Source organism: Dipodomys merriami, unplaced genomic scaffold (genome assembly GCF_024711535.1).
Source record: "Dipodomys merriami isolate MVZ:Mamm:240054 unplaced genomic scaffold, mDipMer1.0.p SCAF_175, whole genome shotgun sequence".
In the NCBI taxonomy this organism is placed as follows: domain Eukaryota; kingdom Metazoa; phylum Chordata; class Mammalia; order Rodentia; family Heteromyidae; genus Dipodomys; species Dipodomys merriami.
In genome coordinates this window covers 117,145-141,357 of record NW_027203104.1, presented here as the reverse complement: position 1 = coordinate 141,357, position 24,213 = coordinate 117,145, and positions in this window count along the sequence as shown.

Genomic DNA, 24,213 nt, shown 5'->3' with positions numbered 1-24,213 from the left:
GATTTGTCCCTGCTGTGTCACCCACTGTGTCTCGCTGTGTCCCCCGCTGTGTCCTGCTGTGTGCCGCTGTGTCCCGCTGTGTCCCCTGCTGTGTACCGATGTGTCCCCACTGTGGCCTGCTGTGTCCCCCGCTGTGTCCCGATGTGTCCTCGCAGTGTCCTGCTGTGTCCCGCTGTGTCCCGCTGTGTCGCGCTGTGTCCCCTGTGTCCCTGCTGTGTCCCTATGTGTCCCGATGTGTCCCGCTATGTCCCGATGTGTCCTCGCTGTGTCCTCGCTGTGTCCCGCCTTGTATCCCGCTTTGTCAAGCAGTGTCCCCCGATGTGTCCCGCTGTGTCCCGCTGTGTCCCCCGATGTGTCCCGCCGTGTCCCGCTGTGTCCCCGCTGTGTCCCTCTGTGTCCCACTGTGTCTCGCTGTGTCCCCCTCTGTGTCCCACTGTGTCCCCCGCTGGATCCCGCTGTGTCCTCCACTGTGTCCTGCTGTGTCCCATGCTGTGTCCCGCTGTGTCCCCTCTGTGTCCCCCACTGTGTCCCGCTTGGTCCCCGCTGTGTCTCGCTGTGTCCCACGTTGTGTCCTGCTGAGTCCCCCGCTGTGTCCTGCTGTGTCCCGCGGTGTCACCGCTGTCCCCCCCATGTTCCCCGCTGTGTCCCCCGATGTGTCCCCCGCTGTGTCATTCTGTGTCCTCCGCTGTGTCTCACGCTGTGTCCCGCTGTGTCCCCAGTGGTGTCCCTGCTGTGTCCCGCTCTGTCTCTCGGTGTCCCACTGTGTCCTGCTGTGTCCTCGCTGTGGACACCGCTGTGTCCCAATTGTGTCCCCGCTGTATCCCGCTGTGTCCCGCTGTGTTCTCTCTGTGTCCCACGCTGTGTCCCCGTTGTGTCCCCCTGTATTCCGTTGTGTCCCGCTGTGTCTCACCTGTGTCCCCCGCTGTGTCCCGCTATGTCCCCCGCCGTGTCCCCACCTATGTCCCGCTGTGTCCCACGCTGTGTCCCGCTGTGTCCCAAGGTGTCCCCCACTGTGTCCCGCTGTTTCCCCCTATGTCCCCTTCTGTGTCCCTGCTGTGTTCCACGTGTCCTGCTGTGTCTCGCTGTGTCCCCGCTTTGTCCCCCGCTGTGTCCCCATTGTGTCCCCGCTGTATCCCGCTGTGTCCCTCTGTGTTCTCTCTGTGTCCCCCGCTGTGTCCACGTTGTGTCCCCGCTGTATCCGGCAGACACTGCAGGGGACACAGCGAGGACACAGCGGGACAAAGCGGGATACAGCGGGGACACAATGGGGACACAGCGGGGGACAAAGCGGGGACACAGCAAGACACAGCAGGACACGTGGAACACAGCAGGGACACAGAAGGGGACATAGGGGGAAACAGCGGGACACAGCGCGACACAGTGGGGGAGACAGCGGGACACAGCTGCTACACATCTGTACACAGCGGGGGACACAGCGGGACACAGTGGGACACAGAGGTGAAACATCGGGACACAGTGGGGGACACAGCAGGACACAGCGGGGACACATCGGTACACAGCGGGGGACCCAGCGGGACACAGTGTCACACAGCGTGGGACACAGCGGGACTCAGCGGGGGACACAGTGAGACACAGCGGGGGACACAGTTGTGACACATCGGGACACAGGGGGACACATCGGGGGACACAGCTTGACACAGCAGGATACACGGGGTGCCACCGCGGGGACACAGCGAGGACACAGCGTGACACAGCGAGGACACAGCGGGGACACAGCAGGACACAGCGGGGACACAGCGGGACATAGTCGGACACTGAGGGGGACACAGCGGGGACACAGCGGGACATAGCGGGACACAATGGGACACAGCGGGGACACAGCGGAGGACCCAGAGGGGAAACAGCGGGACACAGAGGGGGACACAGTGGGACACAGAGGGACACAGCGTGGGATACAGCTGGACACAGCTGGGGACACTGCGGGTGACATAGCGGGACACAGCGGGGGACACAGGGAGGACACAGCGGGAAACAGCGGGATACAGCCGGGACAAAACGGGGACACAGTCGGGGACACCGAGAGAACACAGAAGGACACAGCGGGATACAGCGGTGACACAATGGGGACACAGCGGTGGACACAGCGAGGACAGAGCAGGACACAGCGGGACACAGCGGGACAGAGTGGGACACAGCAGGGACACCGCTGGGGACACAGCGGGACACAGCGGAGGACACAGCGGGGGACACAGCGGGACACAGCGGGGGACACAGCGGGGACACAGCGGGAACCCAGCGGGACACAGCGGGGGACACAGTGTGACACAGCGGGACACAGCAGGGACACAGCGGGACACAGCGGGACACTGTGAGGACACAGCGAGGACACAGCGGGACAAAGCGGGACACAGTAGGGACACATCGGGACACAGCAGGGGACACAGCAGTACACAGTGGGGATACATCGGTACACAACGGGGGACACAGTGAGACACAGCGGGACACAGCGGGGACACAGCGGGGACACAGCGTGGAAACAGCGGGACACAGCGGGACACAGTGGGGGACACAGCGGGACACAGCTGGACACAGCTGGACAAATCGAAACAAAGCGGGGGACACAGCGGGCCACAGCGGAGACACATCGGGACACAGCGTGGGACACAGCAGGACACAGCGGGGACACATCTTTACACAGCGTGGGACACAGCGGGACACAGCGGCACACAGCGGGACACACCGTGGGACACAGCGGGACTCATCGGGGGCACAGCGAGACACAGCGGGGGACACAGTGGGGACACATCGGGACACAACGGGACACATCGGGGGACACAGCTTGACACAGAGGGATACACGGAGGGACACAGCGGGGACACAGCGAGGACACAGCGGGACACCGCGGGACATATCGGGACACAGCGGGACACAGCGGGGACACAGGGGACACAGCGGGGACACAGCGGGGACACAGGGGACACAGCTGCACACAGTGTTGCACAGCAAGGACACAGCTGGACATAGCGGGACACTGCGGGGACACAGTGGTACACAGCGTGGGACACAGCAGGACAGAACGGGGACACATCGGTACACGGCAGGGGACACAGCGGGACACAGCGGCACACAGCGGGACACAGCGTGGGACAAGGCATGACACAGCGGGGGATATAGCGAGACACGGCGGGGGACACAGCAGGGACAAATCGGGACACAGCAAGACACATCGGGGGACACAGCTTGACACAGCAGGATACAAGACGGGACACAGCGTGGAAACAGTGAGGACACAGCGGGACACAGCAGGACACATCGGGAGACAGTGGGACACAGCAGGGTCACAGGGGACACAGCGGGACACAGCGGCACACAGCTGGACACAGCGGGGGACACAGCGGGTCACAGCGGGGGACACAGCGGGGACACAGCTTGACACAGCGGGATACACAGCGGGACACAGCGGGGACAGAGCGAGGACACAGCGGGATACAGCGGGACACATCGGGACACAGCGGGACACAGCGGGGACACAGGGGACATAGCGGGACACAGAGGGACACAGCGGGACACAGCGGGTGACACAGCGGGACACAGCAGGGTAACAGCGGGGACACAGCGTGGACACAGCGGGACACAGAGGGGACACAGCGGGACATAACGGGACACAGCGGGACACAGTGGGACACAGCGGGGGACACAGCGGGGAAACAGCGGGACACAGTGGGGGACACAGCAGGACACAGCGGGACACAGCATGGGACACAGCGGGACATAGCTGGTGACACTGCGGGGGACATAGAGGGACACAGTGTGGGTTACAGGGAGGACACAGCGGGACACAGCAGAATACAAGGGGACACAACGGGGACACAGCGGGGGACACAGCGAGGACACAACACGACACAGCGGGACACAGCGGGACACATCGGGGGACACAGCCTGGCACAGCGGGATACATGGCGGGACACAGTGGGTGACACAGCGAAACACAGCGGGGACACAGCGGAGACAGAGCGGTACACAGCGGGGAAACAGCGGGGACACAGCGGGACACAGCGGGAGACACAGCGTCACACAGCGGGACACAGCGTGGGACACAGCAGGACACAGCGGGGGACACAGCGAGAAACAGCGGGGGACATAACAGGGACACATCAGGACACAGCCGGACCCATCGGGGAGACATCGGGACACAGCAGGGGACACAGAGGGACACAGCGGGACACAGCGGGGGACACAGCGGGGGACACAGTGAGAACAGAGCGAGACACAGCGGGATACAGAGGGGACACAATGGGGACAGAGAGGGGGACACAGCGGGACACAGCATGGGACACAGCGGGACACAGCGGAGGACACAGCGGGAAACAGCGGGGGACACAGCGGGGGACACAGCGGGGACACAGCTGGGGACACAGCGGGGACACAGGTGGGACACAGCAGGACACATCGGGGACACATCGGGACACTGCGGGGGACACAGCTGGACACAGCGGGACACAGCGGGGGACACAGGGGGACACAGCGGGACACAGCGGGGAACACAGCAGGTGACACAGCGGGACACAGCGGGGACACAGCGGGGACACAGCGGGGACACAGTGGGACACAACAGGGACACAGCCCGGATACAGCAGGACACAGCGGGACACTGCAGGGGACACAGCAAGGACATAGGGGGACACAGCGTGGGACACAGCGGGACACAGCGGGGGACACAGCGAGACAGTGGGGGAAACAGCGGGGACACATCGGGACACAGCGGTTGACCCAGCGGGGATACAGCTGGGACACGGCAGGACACAGCGAGGACACATCGGGACACAGCCGTGGACAAAGTGGGACACAGCGGGACACAGTGGGGGACACAGCGGGGACACAGATGAGACACAGCAGGACACAGCGGGGTCACATTGGGACACACCGGGGAACACAGCGGGACACAGCGACATACAGCTGGAAACAGCGGGGGACACAGCGGGGACACAGCGGGGACACAGCGGGACATAGCGGGACACTGCGGGGGACACAGAGAGGACACAGCGGGAGACAGCAGGACATATTGGGACGCAGCAGGGACCCAGCGGGGGACACAGCGGGTAAAGAGCTGGACACATTGGGACACTGCGGGACACAGCAGGACACAGCGTTGGTCACAGCGGGACACAGTTGGGGACAATGAGGGGGTCATAGTGGGACACAGATGGGGACACAGGGAGGACACAGCGGGACACAGCGGGATTCAGCAGCCACACAACGGGGACACAGAAGGGGACACAGAGAGAACACAGCGGGACACATCGGGGGACACAGCTTGACACAGTGGGATACACGGCAGGACACAGCGGGGACTCAGCAAGGACACAGCGGGACACATCAGGACACAGCGGGACACAGCGGGGACACAGGGGACACAGTGGGACACAGCGGGACACAGCGCAGAACACAGCGGAACACAGCGGGGGACAGAGCGGGGAACACAGTGGGACAGAATGGGGGAAACAGCGAGGAAACAGCGGGACACAGGGAGGACACAGCAGGGACAGAGCGAGAACACAGTGGGACACAGCCAGACACAACGAGGGCGCAGCGGGACACCGCGGGGACACAGCGGGGGACACAGCGGGACAGAATGGGGGAAACAGCTAGGAAACAGTGGGACACAGGGAGGACACAACAGGGACAGAGCGAGGACACAGCGGGATACAGCGAACAACACAGCAGGGAAACAGCGGGACACATTGGGACACAGCGGTGGACACTGAGGGACAGAGCGGGGGACACATCGGGGAACACAGGGAGGACACAAGGGGACACAGCACGGACACAGCGGGGACTCAGCCGGGGACATTGAGGGGGACAAAGCAAGACACCACGGGACACAGCGAAACACAGCCGAAGACAGTGGGGGACACAGCGAGGTACACAGCGGGACACAGCGGGACAGAACGAGGGCTCCACGGAAGACAGGGGGACACAGCGGTGACACAGCGGGGGACACAGCGGGGGACACAGGGGGACACAGCGGGACACAGTGGGGTCACAGCGGGACACAGCGGTGGACAATGCGGGACATAGCAAGACAGAGCAGGCAAAGCGGGGGACACAGCGGGACACAGCGGGACAAAGCAGGGACACAGCGGTGTACACAGCTGGGGACAAAACTGGACACAGAGTGGGACACAGCGTGGGACACAGCGTTACACAGCGGGGAAACAGCAGCTTCACAGGGGACACAGCGGCGACACAGCGGGGGACATTGGGGAAACAGGGGGACACAGCGGGGGACACAGGTGGACATAGCGGGGGACAGCGGGGACACAGCGGGACACAGCGGGGACACAGAGGGGGACATCGGGGAAACAGCAGGACACAGCGGGTGACACAGCGGGACAGAGCGGGGACACAGCGGGTACATAGCGTGGGACAGAGCAGGGACACACCGGGACACAGCTGGGGACACAGCGGGGACACAGCAGGGGAGAGCGCGGGGACACAGCGGGACACAGCGGAGAGACAGCGGGACATAGCGGGACACAGCGGTGACACAGCGGGACACAGTAGGGACAAAGTGGGGGACACAGCGGGGGACACAGCAGGACACATCTTGGACACAGCAGGGGACACAGCGGGGGACAGAGCCGGACAAAGCGGGACACTGTGAGACACATAGGGGGACACAGCGGGACACAGCGAGGACAAAGCGAGGACACAACGGGACACACCAGCACACTGCGGGGGACACAGCAAGGACACAGTGGGACACAGCGGAGACACAGTGGGGACACTGCGGGAAACAGCGGGGACACAGCAGGACACATCTTGGAAACAGCGCGGGACACAGCAGGGGACACAGCGGGGGACACAGCGGGGAACACAGCGGGACACAGCAGGGACACAGCTGGACACAGAGGGATACAGAACGGGACACAGCGGGGACACAGCGAGGACACAGCAGGGACACAGCTGGACACAGCGGGATACAGAGCGGGACACAGCGGGGACATAGTGAGGACACAGCGGGGACACAGCAGAAGACACAGTGGGACCCAGCGGGGGACACAGCAGGGGACACAGCGGGGACACTGTGGGATACAGCGGGGGAAACAGCGGGGACACATCGAGACACAGCGAGGGAAACAACGGGGACACAGCTATGACAGAGCAGGACACAGCGGGGACACAACGGGGACACAGCTATGACAGAGCAGGACACAGCAGGGACACATTGGGGCAGAGAGGGGGACACAGCAGGACGCAGTGGGACACAGCGGGGGACACAGCGGGACACAGTGGGGGACACAGTGAGACACAGTGGGGGACACAGCGGGGGACAGAGCGGAACACTGCGGGGGACACAGCGAGGACACAGCGGGACACAGCGGGATACAGCGGGACACAGCGGGGACACAGTGGGGACAAAGCGGGACACAGCGGGGAACACCGCGGGACACAGCAGGACACATGGGGGGACACAGCTTGACACAGCGGGATACATGGCGGGACACAGTGGGGACACAGTGAGGACACAGCGGGACAGAGCTGGGGACACGGCGGGAAACAGCGGGACTCATCGGTGAACACAACGGAACACAGCAGGGGACACAGCGGGGGACACAGCGGGACACTGCGTGACACATCGGGGACACAGCGGGACACAGCGGAGGACACAGCAGGAAACACAGCGAGGACACAGCGGGACACAGCGGTGTACACAGCTGGGGACACAAAGGGAAACAGCGGGGACACAGCAGGACACTGCGTGACACATTGTGGACACAGCGGGACACAGAGGCACACAACGGAGACACAACGTGGACACAGCGAGGACACAGCGAGGACACAGCGGGACACAGCTGGGAACACAGCGCTACACAGTGGGGAACACATCGAGGACACAGAGGGACACAGCGGGGGACACAGCGGGACATAGCGGGGACACAGCAGGGGACACAGCGGGACACAGTGGGACACAGCGGGGGACACATCAGGGACACAACTAGACACAGCTGGGGACAAAGCTGGACACAGCGGGGTACACAGCTGGGGACACAATGGGAAACAGCGGGGAGACAGCGGGGATTCAGCGGGGGACACAGCGGGTTACAAAGCGGGACACCATGGAACACAGCAGGACACAGCGGAAAACAGCGGGGACACTGTAGGGACACAGCGGAACACAGCGTGGAACACAGCGGGACACAGCGGGACACAGCAGGGGACACAGCCAGACACAGCAGGGGACAGAGCAGGGGACACAGCGGGAAACAGCCGGACACAGCGGTGGACAGAGCGGGGGACACAGCGGGGCACAGCTGGGACAAAGCGGGACACAGCGGGACACAGTGGGGACAGCGGGACACAAAGTTACACAGCGCGACACAGCGGGACACAGCAGGGACACAGCATAGACACAGCGGGGGACACAGCAGGACACAGCATGGACACAGCGGGACACAGCGTGGGACAGAGGGGACACCGCGGGACTCAGTGGGGGACAGAGCGGGACACAGTGGGGGACAAAGGGAGGACACAGCGGGACACAGCGGGGACAAAGCAGGGACTCAGCAGTGGATACAGCGGGGGACAAAGCGGGACACCACGGGACACAGCGGGACACAACGAGGACACTGCGGGGACACAGCTGGGGACACAACGGGACACAGCAGGTGACACAGCGGGGACACAGAGGGACATAGCGGGGACACAGCGGGGACACATTGGGAAACAGCAGGACACAGCTGGGGACAAAGCCTGAAACAGCGGGGGACACAGCAGGGGACACAGCGGGGACACAGCTGGACACAGCGCGACACAGCTGGGGACACAGCCATGACACAGCGGGACACAGCTGGGGACAAAGCGAGGACACAGCGGACACAGTGAGACACAGCGGGGACACAGCTGGACACAGCGGGATACAGCAGGAGACACAAGCCGGGACACAACGGGACACAGCGCGGGACAAAGCGGGTCACAGCAGGGACACAGCGGGAGACAGCGGTGACACAGCGGAGACCCAGCAGGACACAGAGGGGGCAACAGCGGGACACAACGGGACACAGCGGGGGACACAGTGGGGTCATAGAGGGGGACCAAGCGAGGACACAACGGGACACAGCGGGACAAAGCGGGACACAGTGGGGTACATAGTGGGGAACAGCAGGGACACACCGGGGGACAGCGGGGACACAACAGGACACAGCGGGGACAGAGCGGGACACAGCGTGGGACAAAGCGGGGACACAGCGGGGACACAGCGGGACACAGCGGGACACAGCGGTGACACAGCAGGACAGAGCGGGGACACAGCGGGACACAGTGGGGCACATAGCGGGACATAGTGGGACACAGCGAGACACAGCAGGGGACACAGCTTTGGACACATCAGGACACAGCGCGACACAGCGGGACACAGCGGGGGACACAGCGGGACACAGCGGGGACACAGTGGGGACACAGCGGGGAGCACAGCAGGACACAGTGGGGGACATAGCGCGGACACAGCTGGGACACAGCGGGACACAGCGGGACAGAGCGGGGACACAGCGGGACACAGTGGGGCACACAGCGGGACATAATGGGACACAGCGGGACACAGAAGGGGACACAGCTTTGGACACAGCAGGACACAGAGCGACACAGTGGGACACAGCGGGGGACACAGCAGGACACAGGGCGACACAGCGCGGACACAGCGGGGACACAGCGGGGAGCACAGCAGGACACAGTGGGGGACATAGCGCGGACACAGCTGGGACACAGCGGGGTCACAGGGGGGACACAGCAGGGACACATCGCAGGACACAGCGGGGAAATTGCGGGACACAGTGGGACACAGCGGGGGACAATGCGGGACAGAGCGGGGGACACAGCGGAGGACACAGCGTGACACAGTGGGGACACTGCGGGGACACAGTGGGACACAGCGGGACACAGCAGGACAAAGCGGAGGACACAGTGGGACACAGCGGGAAACAGCGGGACACAAAGGGGGACACAGCGCTACACAGCGGTGTACACAGCGGGGACAAAACGGGAGACACAGCGGGGGACAGAGCGGGACACAGCGGGGAAAAAGGGAGGACACAGCGGGACACTGCGGAGACACAGCGGGGGACATACCGGGGGACAAAGCAGGACACCACGGGACACAGCAGAACACAGCGGAACACAGTGGGGACACTGCGGGGACACAGAAGGACACAGCGGGGGACATAGCGGGAAACAGCGGGACTCATCGGTGAACACAACGGAACACAGTGGGGGACACAGCGGGGGACACAGCAGGACACAGCGGGGACTCAGCTGGACACAGCGGGGTATACATCATGACAGAGCTGGGACACAGCGGGGACACAGCGGGACACAGCGGGACACAGCGGGGGACACAGCGGGACATAGTGGGACACAGCGGGACACAGCAGGACACAGCGCGAGACAGCGGGACACAGCGGGGGACACAGCAGGACACAGAGCGACACAGCGGGGACACAGCGGGGACACAGCGGGACACAGTGGGGACACAGCGGGGACAAAGCGGGGAGCACAGCAGGACACAGTGGGGGAAATAGCGCGGACACAGTTGGGACACAGCTGGACACAGCGGGGAAATTGCGGGACACAGTGGGACACAGCGGGGGACACAGCGGAGGACACAGCGTGACACAGCGGGGACACTGCGTGGATACTGCGGGACACAGCGGGGGACACAGTGGGACACAGCGGGACACAGCAGGACAAAGTGGAGGACACAGCGGGACACAGCGGGAAACAGCGGGACACAAAGGGGGACACAGCGCTACACAGCGGTGTACACAGCGGGGACAAAACGGGAGACACAGCGGGGGACAGAGCGGGACACAGCGGGGAAAAAGGGAGGACACAGCGGGACACAGCGGAGACACAGCGGGGGACATACCGAGGGACAAAGCAGGACACCACGGGACACAGCGGAACACAGTGGGGACACTGCGGGGACACAGAAGGACACAGCGGGAGACATAGCGGGAAACAGCGGGACTCATCGGTGAACACAACGGAACACAGCGGGGGACACAGCGGGGGATACAGCAGGACACAGCGGGGACTCAGCTGGACACAGCGGGGTATACAGCATGACAGAGCGGGGACACAGCGGGGACACAGCGGGACACTGCGTGACACAGCGGGGACACAGCGGGACACAGCGGGACACAGCGGGACACAGCGGGGGACACAGCGGGACATAGTGGGACACAGCGGGACACAGCAGGGGACGCAGCTGGTGACACAGCAGGACACAGCGCGACAAAGCGGGACACAGCGGGGGACACAGCAGGACATAGCGCGACACAGCTGGGACACAGCGGAGACACAGCGGGGAGCACAGCAGGACACAGTGGGGGATATAGCGCGGACACAGCTGGGACACAGCAGGACACAGCGTGGTCACAGGGGGGACACAGCATGGACACATCGCAAGACACAGCGGGGAAACAACGGGACACAGGGGACACAGCGGGGGACACTGCGGGACAGAGCGGGGGACACAGCGGGGGACAAAGTGTGACACAGTGGGGACACTGCGGGGACACTGCGGGACACAGCAGAGGACACAGCAGGTCACAGCATGGACACATCAGGACACAGCGTGGGACAGAGCGGGGACACAGCGGGACACAGCGGGGGACACAGCGGGACACAGCATGGGACAAAACGAGAACACAGCGGGATCCAGCGGCACACAGCATCGATACAAGGGGGACACAGCGGGATACAGCAGGGTACACAGCTGGGGACACAATGGGACATAGCGGGGAACACAGCGGGGGACAGAGCGGGACACAGTGGGGGACAAAGGGAGGACACAGCGGGACACAGCGGGGACAAAGCGGGGACTCAGCAGTGGATACAGCGGGGGACAAAGCGGGACACCACGGGACACAGCGGGACACAGCGAGGACACTGCGGGGACACAGCTGGGGACACAACGGGACACAGCAGGTGACACAGCAGGGACACAGAGGGACATAGCGGGAACACAGCGGGGACACATTGGGAAACAGCATGACACAGCGGGGGACAAAGCCTGAGACAGCGGGGGACACAGCAGGGGACACAGCGTGACACAGTGGGGACACTGCGGGGACACTGCGGGACACAGCGGGACACAGCAGGACACAGCGGGGGACACTGCGTGACACAGCGGTGACATAGCGGGGAGACAGCGGGACACTGTGTGACACATCGGGGACACAGTGGGACACAGCGGGGGACACAGCGCTACATAGCGTGGGACACAGCAAGGACACAGCGGGACACAGTGGGGGACAGAGTGAGGTACACAGCGGGACACAGCGGGACACAGCGAGGACACAGCGGAACACAAGGGGACACAGCGGTGACACATCGGGGGACACAGCTGGGGACACAGCGGGACACAGCCAGACACAGTGGGGTCACAGCGGGACACAGTGGGGGACACAGCGGGACACAGAGGGACACAGCGGGACAAAGCGGAGGACACAGCGGGACACAAAGGGGGACACAGCGCTACACAGCGGTGTACACAGCGGGGACAAAACGGGAGACAGCGGGGGACAGAGCGGGACATAGAGGGGGAAAAAGGGAGGACACAGCGGGACACAGCGGGGACTCAGCATGGGACATACAGGGGGAAAAATCAGGACACCACCAGACACAGCGGAACAAACCAGAACACAGTGGGGACACTGTGGGGACACAGCGGGACACAGCGGGGGACACAGTGGAAAACAGCGGGACTCATCGGAGAACACAACGGAACACAGCGGGGGACACAGCTGGGGACACAGCGGGACACAGCGTGGGACACAGCAAGAACACAGCGGGACCCAGCGGGACACAGAGTCGATTCAACGAGGACACAGCGGGACACAGCAGGGTACCCAGCTGGGTACACAACGGGACATAGAGGGGAACACAGCGGGACGTAGGAGGACACAGCGGGACACAGCAGGGACAAAGCAGAGGACACAGCGGGGGACAGAGCGGGAAACAGCGGAGGACACAGGGAGGACACAGCGGGACACAGCGGGGACACTGCGGGTACACAGCTGTGGACACAACGGGACACAGCAGGTGACACAGCGGGAACACAGAGGGACATAGCGGGGACACAGCGGGGACAGAGTGGGAAACAGCAGGACACAGCGGGGGACAAAGCGGGAGACAGCGGGGCACACAGCGGGGAAACAGCGGGACACAGCGGGACACAGCTGGGGACACAGCCAGGACACAGCGGGACACAGCTTTGGACAAAGCGAGGACACAGCGGACACAGCGGGACACAGCGGGGACACAGCTGGACACAGAGGGATTCAGCAGGAGACGCAGCGGGGACACAACGGGACACAGCACGGGACACAGCGAGACAGAGCAGGGACACAGCGGGACACAGCGGGGACACAGCGGAGACCCAGCGGGACACAGCGGGAAACAGTGGTGTACATAGCGGGGAACAGCAGGGACACACCGGGGGACAGCGGGGACACAGCAGGACACAGCGGGGACAGAGCGGGACACAGGGGGGGGACACAGCGGGGACACAGCGGGGACACAGAGAGGACACAGCGGGGGACAAAGCAGGACACCACCGAACACAGCGGAACACTGCGGGACACAGTGGGGAAACTGCGGGGACACAGCGGGGGACAGAGCGGAGAACACAGCGGGACACAGCGGGGACTCAGCTGGACAAGCGGGGAACACGGCGAGGACACAGCGGGACACAGCAGGGGACAGAGCGAGAACACAGTGGGACACAGCCGGACACAGCTAGGGCACAGCGGGACACCGCGGGGACACAGCGGGGGACACAGCGGGACAGAACGGGGGAAACAGCGAGGAAACAGCGGGACACAGGGTGGACCCAGCAGGGACAGAGCGAGGACACAGCGGGACACAGTGGACGACACAGCAGGGAAACAGCGGGACACAGTGGGACACAGCGGGGGACACATTGGGGACACAGAGAGGACACAGCGGGACACAGCAGGGACACAGCGGGGTCAGCCGGGGACATTGCGGGGGACAAAGCAAGACATCACGGTACACAGCGGAACACAGTGGGGGCACAGCGAGGTACACAGCGGGACACAGCGAGGACACAGCGGATCACAGGGGGACACAGTGGTGACACAGCGGGGGACACAGCGAGACACAGCTGAACACAATGGGGTCACAGCGAGACACAGCGGGGGACACAGCGCTACACAGCGGGGGACACAGCGAGAACACAGCGGGACACAGCGGAACACAGCGAGGACACAGTGGGACACCGAGGGTACACAGCGGGGGACACAGCGAGACACAGCGGGAGAAACAGCGAGGACACAGCAGGACACAGAGGGACACAGCGGGGGACACAGCGGGACACAGCGGGACACAGCGGAGACACCGCGAGAAACAGCGGGGACACAGCGGGACACAGCGGGTCACAGCAGGGACACAGCGGGGACACAGCGGGACACAGCGGGGTTCACAGCAGGACACAGCGCGACACAGCGGGGCACATCAGGACACAATGGGGGACATATCGCGGACACAGCTGGGACACAGCGGGACACAGCGGGGTCACAGCGGGACACAGCGGGGAACACAGCAAGGACACACCAGGACACAGCGGGGTCAAAACGGGAGAGAGCGGGGGACACAGCGAGGATACAGCGGGACACCGCGGGGACACAGAGGGGACTCAGCGGGGAACAAAGTGGGGGACAAAGAGGGACACCACAGGACACAGTGGGACACAGCGGGACACAGCAGGGGACACAGCGGGACACAGCTTGGACACAGAAGGACACAGTGGGGACACATCGGGACACAGCGGGTGACACAGCGAGACACATCGGCACACTGCGGGACAAAGCGGGGGCACAGCGGGACACAGCGGGGGACACAGCCAGCCAGACACAGCGGGGGACACAGCAGGGACACATTGGGACACAGCGGGGGATACAGCTGGGACACAGCTGGGACACAGCAGGACAGAGCGGGGACTTATCGGGACACAGCTGGGGACACAGCGGGGCACACAGGGGGGACAGCGCGGATACAGCGGGGACACAGCGGGATACAGCGGGACACAGCGGGGGACTCAGCGGGTCAGAGCGGGGGACACAGCGGGGGACACAGGGAGAACAGCAGGGACACAGCGCGGACACAGCGAGACACAGCGGGACACAGCGGGTTACTCAGGGGGACACAGCATGGGACACAGCGGGACACAGCAGGGACACAGCGGGACACAGCGGGGGACACAGAGCGGACACAGCGGGACACAGCATGGGAAAGAGCGGGACACAGTGGAGGACACAGCGGGATCCAGGGGGGGACAGAGCCGGGGACACAGCGGGACACAGCGGGACAAAGAGGGGGACACAGCAGGACACAGCGGGGGACACAGCGAGACAAAGCAGGGGACACAGCGGGGGACAGAGCAGGACACAGCTGGGTACACAGAGAGGACACAGTGGGACACAGCGGGACACAGCGGGGACACAGCAGGGACACAGCGGGACACAGCGTGGGACACAGCGGGACACAGCGGGACACATCGGGTGACATAGCTTGACACAGCGGGATACATGGCGGGTCACAGCAGGGACACAACGAGGACACAGCGGGACACAGCGGGTCACAGCAGGGGACACAGTGAGGTCACAGCGGGACACTTCGAAACACAGTGTGGGACACAGCAGGACACAACGCGGGACACAGTGGGGGACACAGCAGGACACAGCGGGACACAGCTGGGACACATTGGGACACAGGGGGGGACACAGCAGGACACAGCGGGGACACATCTGGGTACACAGATTTACACAGCGGGATACACAGCAGAACACAGCGGGGAGACAGCGAGGACACATCGGGACACAGCGGGACACATCGTGACACATCGGGACACAGCGAGGACACAGGGGACACAGCAGGACACAGCGGGACACAGCGGGACACAGCGGGGGACACAGCGGGGACACAACGGGGACACAGCGGGACACAGCAGCGACACAGCGGGGACACAGCAGGACACTGTGGGAGACACAGCAAGGACAAAGCGGGACAAAGCGGGAAACAGTGGGACACAGCGGGGACACAGCGGGGGAAACAGCGGGGAAACAACGGGACACAGCGGGACAAATCAGGGGACACAGCTTAACACAGCAGGATACACGGCTGGACACAGCGGGGACACAGCGAGGACACAGCGGGACACAGTGGGACACATCGGGACACAGCGGGACACAGCGGGGACACAGGGGACACAGCGGAACACAGCGAGACACAGCGGGACATACTGGGGGACACAGCGGGTGACACAGTGGGACACAGTGGGGACACAGCGGGGATACAGTGGGGACACAGTAGGACACCGCGGGGACACAGCGGGGACACAGCGGGACATAGCGGGACACTGAAGGGGACACAGCGAGGACACATCGGGACATAGCGGGACACATCGGGGAACACAGCTTGACACAGCAGGATACACGGAGGGACACAGCGGGGACACTGCGAGGACACAGCGGGACACAGCAGGACACAGCGGCGACACAACGGGGACACAGCAGGACACTGCGTGGGACACAGCAAGGACAAAGCGGGACATAGCGGGACACAGTGGGACACAGCGGGGGAAACAGCGGGGAAACAGCGGGACACAGCGGGACCCATCAGGGGACACAGCGGGACACATCGGGGGACACAGCTTGACACAGCGCGATACACGGCGGGACACTGCGGGGACACAGCGAGGACACAGCGGGACACAGCGGGACACATCGGGACACAGCGGGACACAGCGGGGACACAGCGGCACACAGCTGGGGACACTGTGGGGGACATAGAGGGACACAGCAGGGGACACAGCGAGGACACAGCGGGACACAGCGGGTTACACAGCGGGGACACAACGGGGACACAGCGGGACACAGCGGGACACAGCGGCGACACAGTGGGACACTGCGGGGGACACAGAGAGGACACAGCAGGACACAGCGGGACACGTGGGACACAGCGGGGACACAGCGGGGGACAGAGGGGGAAACTGCGGGACACAGCGAGACTCAGTGGGACACAGCGTGGGACACAGCGGGACTCAGCGGGGGACACAGCGAGACACAGCGGGGGACACAGTGGTGACACATCGGGACACAGCGGGACACATCGGGGGACACAGCTTGACACAGCAGGATACACGGAGGGACACAGCGGGGACACAGCGAGGACACAGCGGGACACCGCGGGACACATCAGGACACAGCGGGACACAGCGGGACACAGCACGGGACACAGCGGGACACAGCGGGAACTCAGCTGGACACAGCGGGGTATACAGCGTGACACAGCGGGGACACAGCAGGGACACAGCGGGACACTGTGTGACACATCGGGGACACAGCCGAACACAGCGGGACACAGCGGGGGATACAAAGCTACACAGCGGGAAACACAGCGAGGTCAAAGCGGGACACAGCGGGAGACAGCGGGGGAAACAGTAGGACACAGCGAGGAAATAGCAGGGGACACAGTGGGGACACAGCGGGACACAGCGGGGGACACAGCAAGGATACAGTAGAATACAGCGGGAAACAGCGAGGGACACAGTTGGGGACACAGCGGGGACACAGCGGGTACACAGCGGGACACAGCGGGGACACAGCGGGACACAGTGGGGACACAGCGGATCACAGAGGGACACAGCGGGGACACAGCGGGGACACAGCGGGACACAGTGGGACACAGCGGGGACACATCAGGACACAGCGAGACACACAGTGTTGGACACAGCGGGGACTCAGCGGGGGACACAGAAGGGAACACAGCGGGGACACAGCGGGGCTACATCGGGACACAGCGGGGACACATTGGGACACAGCGGGGACACAGCGGGACACAGCGGGACACAGCGGGGTCTCAGCGAGGACACAGCGGGACACAGCGGGACACAGTGGGGACACAGTGGGACATAGCGAGAGACACAGCAGGGACACAGCGGGGAGCACAGCGGGACACAGCGGAGGACATAGCGGGGACACAGCTGGGACACAGCGGGAAACAGCGGGGTCACAGTGGGACACAGCGGGGGACACAGCGGGACATAGCACGATACAGCGGGACAAAGCGTTGGACACAGCGGGACACAGCGGGGACACAGCGGAACACAGCGGTGTACACAGCTGGGGAAACAACGGGACACAGTGTGGGACACATCGGGACACAGCGAGACACACAGTGTTGGACACAGCGGGGACTCAGCGGGGGACACAGAAGGGAACACAGCGGGGACACAGCGGGGCTACATCGGGACACAGCGGGGACACAGCGGGACACAGCGGGACACAGCGGGGTCTCAGCGAGGACACAGCGGGACACAGCGGGACACAGTGGGGACACAGTGGGACATAGCGAGAGACACAGCGGGGACACAGCGGGGAGCACAGCGGGACACAGCGGGGGACATAGCGGGGACACAGCTGGGACACAGCGGGAAACAGCGGGGTCACAGTGGGACACAGCGGGGGACACAGCGGGACATAGCACGATACAGTGGGACAAAGCATTGGACACAGCGGGACACAGCGGGGACACAGCGGGACACAGCGGTGTACACAGTTGGGGACACAACGGGACACAGTGTGGGACACAGCGGGACACAGCGGGACACAGTGGGACACAGTGGGGACAAAGTGGGAGACACAGCGTGGGATAGAGCGGGACAGAGCGGGCGACACAGGGAGGACCCAGCGGGACCCAGCGGGGACACAGCGGGGACTCATCGGGGGACATAGCTGGGGACAAAGCAGGACACCACGGGACACAGCGGAACACAGCGTGGGACACAGTGGGACACAGCGGGACTCATCGGTGAACACAATGGAACACAGAGGGGGACACAGTGGGGGACACAGAGGGGGACACAGCGGGGGACACAGCGGAGGACACAGCGAGACACAGCGGGGACTCAGCTGGACACAGCGGGGACACAGCGGTGACACAGCGGGACACTGTGTGACACATCAGGGACACAGCGGGACACAGCGTGACAGAGCGGGGACACAGCGTCGGACACAGCGAGGACACAGCTGGAAACAGCGGGAAACAGCGGGACACAGCGGAGACACAGCGGGGACACAGCGGGGGACACACCATGCAACACAGCGAGGACACAGCCGGACCCAGCGGGACACAGCGGGGGACACAACGCTACACAGTGGGGAACACAGCGAGGACACAGCGGGACACAGCGGGGGACACAGCGAGAACACAGCGGGACACAGCGGAACACCGCGAGGAAACAGTGGGACACCGAGAGGACACACTGGGGGACACAGAGGGACACAGCGGAGACACCGCGGGACAAAGCAGGGACACAGGGGGACACAGCGGGTCACAGCAGGGACACAGCAGGACACAGTGGGACACAGCGGGGACACAGCAGGAAACAGCGGGGACACAGCGGGACACAGTGGGGGACACACCGCGACACAGCGGGACACAGTGGGGTTCACGGCAGGACACAGCGTGACACAGCGGGGACAAAGCTGGGACACAGCGGGGAGCACATCAGGACACAGTGGGGGACATAGCGCGGACACAGCTGGGACACAGCGGGACACGGCGGGGTCACAGCGGGACACAGCGGGGAACACAGCGAGGACACAGCGGGACACAGCGGGGGACACAGCGAGAACACAGTGGGACACAGCGTGGGACACAGCGGGGGACACAGCGCGGGACACAGCGGGAAACAGCAGGGACACAACGGGACACAGGGGGGACACAGCGGAGACACAGCGGGACACAGAGGGGGCCACAGTGGGAAACAATGGGACACAGCGGGGGACACAGTGGGGACATAGAGGGGGACGCATTGAGGACACAACGGGACACAGCGGGACACAGTGGGGAACATAGCGGGGAACAGCAGGGACACACTAGGGAAAGCGGGGATACAGCAGGACACAGCGGGGACAGAGCGTGACACAGCGGGGGACAAAGCGGGGACACAGCAGGTGACAAAGCTGGGACACAACGGGGACACAGCGGGACACAGCATGGGACACAGCGGTGACACAGCGGGACATAGCGAGAGACACAGCGGGTACACAGCGGGGAACACAGCGGGACACAGCGGGACACAGCGGGACAGAGCGGGGACACAGCGGGACACAGCGGGGGATAAAGCGGAGGAAACAGGGGGGGACAGCGGGGACACAGCGGGGACACAGCGGGACACAGCAGGACACAGCAGGGGACTAATCGGGACACAGCGTGGGACACAGAGGGGACACAGCGGGACACAGCGAGAGACACAGCGAGACATTGCGGAGGACACATCGGGACACAGCGGGGGACATAGCGGGGACACAGCTGGGACACAGCGGGAAAAAGCAGGGTCACAGCGGGACACAGCGGGGGACAAAGCGGGACATAGCACGACAGAGCGGGACAAAGCGTTGGACACAGCGCGACACAGCGGGGATACTGCGGGACACAGCGGTGTACACTGCTGGGGACACAACGGGACACAGAGTGGAACACAGCGGGACACTGCAGGACACAGTGGGGACACAGGGGACACAGCGGGACACAGCGGGACACAGTGGGGACAAAGCGGGAGACACAGCGGGGGACAGAGCAGGGGACACAGCGAGGACATAGCTGGAAAGAGCGGGAAACAGCGGGACCCAGCGGAGACACAGCGGGGACACAGCGGGGGACACACCGTGCGACACAGCGAGGACACAGCAGGACACAGCGGTACAAAGCAGGGGACACAACGCTACACAGCGGGGAACACAGCGAGGACACAGCGGGACACAGCGGGGGACACAGCGAGAACACAGCGGGACACAGCGGAACACAGCGAGGAAACAGTGGGACACCGAGGGGACACAGCGGGGGACACAGCGGGACACAGCGGGATACAGCAGGAGAAACAGCGAGGACACAGCGGGACACAGTGGGACACAGTGGAGACATCGCGGGACACAGCGGGGACACAGCGGGACACAGCGGGTCACAGCAGGGACACAGCAGGACACAGTGGGACACAGCGGGGACACAGCAGGAAACAGCGGGGACACAGCGGGACACAGTGGGGGACACAGCGCGACACGGCGGGACACAGCGGGGTTCACGGCAGGACACAGCGCGACACAGCGGGGACACAGCTGGAACACAGCGGGGAGCACATCAGGACACAGTGGGGGACATAGCGCGGACACTGCTGGGACACAGCGGGATACAGCGGGGTCACAGCGGGACACAGCGGGGAACACAGCGAGGACACAGCGGGACACAGCGGGGGACACAGCGAGAACACAGTGGGACACAGCATGGGACACAGCGTGGGACACAGCGGGGGACACAGCGCGGGACACAGCGGGAAACAGCAGGGACACAACGGGACACAGGGGGGACACAGCGGAGACACAGCGGGACACAGAGGGGGCCACAGCGGGAAACAATGGGACACAGTGGGGACATAGAGGGGGACGCATTGAGGACACAACGGGACAAAACGGGACACAGCGGGACACACTGGGGTACATAGCGGGGAACAGCAGGGACACACTGGGGAACAGCAGGGACACAGCAGGACACAGCGGGGACAGAGTGGGACACAGCGGGGGACAAAGCGGGGACACAACGTGGACACAGCGGGACACAGAGGGACACAGCGGTGACACAGCGGGACACAGCGAGAGACACAGCGGGACACAGCGAGAGACACAGCGGGAACACAGCGGGGAACACAGCGGGACACAGCGGGACAGAGCGGGACACAGCGGGACACAGCGGGACACAGTGGGTGACACAGCAGGACACAGCGCGACACAGCGGGGACACAGAGAGGACACAGCGGGACACAGCGCGACACAGCGGAGACACGGAGAGGACACAGCAGGACACAACGGGGACACAGCGGGACACAGAGGGACACAGCGGGGAGCACAGCTGTACACAGTGGGGGACATAGCGCGGACACAGCTGGGACACAGCGGGACACAGCGGGGTCACAGCGGGACACAGTGGGGGACACAGCGAGGACACAGCTGGACACAGCGGGACACAGCGGGGACACAGCGGGACATAGCGGGACACTGAGGGGGACACAGCGGGGGATACAGCGGGGAAACAGCCGGACACAGTGGGGGACACAGCGGGACACAGAGGGACACAGCGTGGGACACAGCGGGACACAGCTGGTGACACTAGGGGGACACAGCGAGACACAGCGGGGGACACAGGGAAGACACAGCGGGACACAGCGTGATACAGCGGGGTCACAACGGGGACACAGCGGGGGACACAGAGAGAACACAGAGGGACACAGCGGGATACAGCGGGGACACAATGGGGACACAACGGGGGACACAGCGAGGACACAGCAGGATACAGAGGGACACAGCGGAACAGAGCGGGACACAGCAGGGACACCGCTGGGGACACAGCGGGGGACACAGGGGGAGATAAAGCGGAGAACACAGGGGGAGACAGCGGGGACACAGCGGGGACACAGCGGGACACAGCAGGACACAGCAGGGGACTCAGCGGGACACAGAGGGGACACAGCGGGACACAGCATGGGACACAGCGGGACACAGCAGAGGACAAAGCGGCATCCAGTGGAGGACACAGCAGGATCCAGCTGGGGACAAAGCGGGACACAGAAGGGGACACAGCGGGGACACACCGGGGCTACATCGGGACACAGAGGGACACAGCGGGGACACAGTGGGACACAGCGAGAGACACAGCGGGGACACAGCGGGGAGCACATCGGGACACAGCGGGGGACATAGCGGGGACACAGCTGGGACACAGCGGGAAAAAGCCGGGTCACAGCGGGACACAGCGGGGGACACAGCGGGACATAACACGACACAGCGGGTCAAAGTGTTGGACACAGCGGGATACAGCGGGGACACTGCGGGACACAGCGGTGTACACAGATGGGGACACAACGGGACACAGAGTGGAAAACAGCGGGACACAGCAGGACACAGCGGGACACAGTGGGGACAAAGCGGGAGACACAGCGGGGGACAGAGCGGGACACAGCAGGGGACACAGGGAGGACCCAGCGGGACCCAGCTGGGACTCAGCAGTGGACATAGCGGGGGACAAAGCAGGACACCACGGGACACAGCGGAACACAGTGGTGACACTGAGGGGACACAGCGGGACACAGCGGAGGACACAGCAGGGGACACAGCGGGACACAGCGGGGACTCAGCTGGAAACAGCGGGGTATACAGCGTGACACAGCGGGGACAGAGCAGGGACACAGTGGGACACTGTGTGACACATCGGAGACACAGCGGGGGACACAGCGGGACACAGCGGGACACAGCAGGACACAGCAGGGGACTCAGCGGGACACAGAGGGGACACAGCGGGACACAGCATGGGACACAGCGGGACACAGCAGAGGACAAAGCAGCATCCAGTGGAGGACACAGCAGGATCCAGCAGGGGACAAAGCGGGACACAGAAGGGGACACAGCGGGGACACACCGGGGCTACATCGGGACACAGAGGGACACAGCGGGGACACAGTGGGACACAGCGAGAGACACAGCAGGGACACAGTGGGGAGCACATCGGGACACAGCGGGGGACATAGCGGGGACACAGCTGGGACACAGCGGGAAAAAGCCGGGTCACAGCGGGACACAGCGGGGGACACAGCGGGACATAACACGACACAGCGGGACAAAGTGTTGGACACAGCGGGATACAGCGGGGACTCTGCGGGACACAGCGGTGTACACAGATGGGGACACAATGGGACACAGAGTGGAAAACAGCGGGACACAGCGGGACACAGTGGGGACAAAGCGGGAGACACAGCGGGGGACAGAGCGGGACACAGCAGGGGACACAGGGAGGACCCAGCGGGACCCAGCTGGGACTCAGCAGTGGACATAGCGGGGGACAAAGCAGGACACCACGGGACACAGCGGAACACAGTGGTGACACTGAGGGGACACAGCGGGACACAGCGGAGGACACAGCAGGGGACACAGCGGGACACAGCGGGGACTCAGCTGGAAACAGCGGGGAATACAGCGTGACACAGCGGGGACAGAGCGGGGACACAGTGGGACACTGTGTGACACATCGGGGACACAGCGGGGGACACAGCGGGACACAGCGGGACTCAGCTGGACACAGCGGGGTATACAGAGTGACACAGCGGGGACACAGCGGGGACAC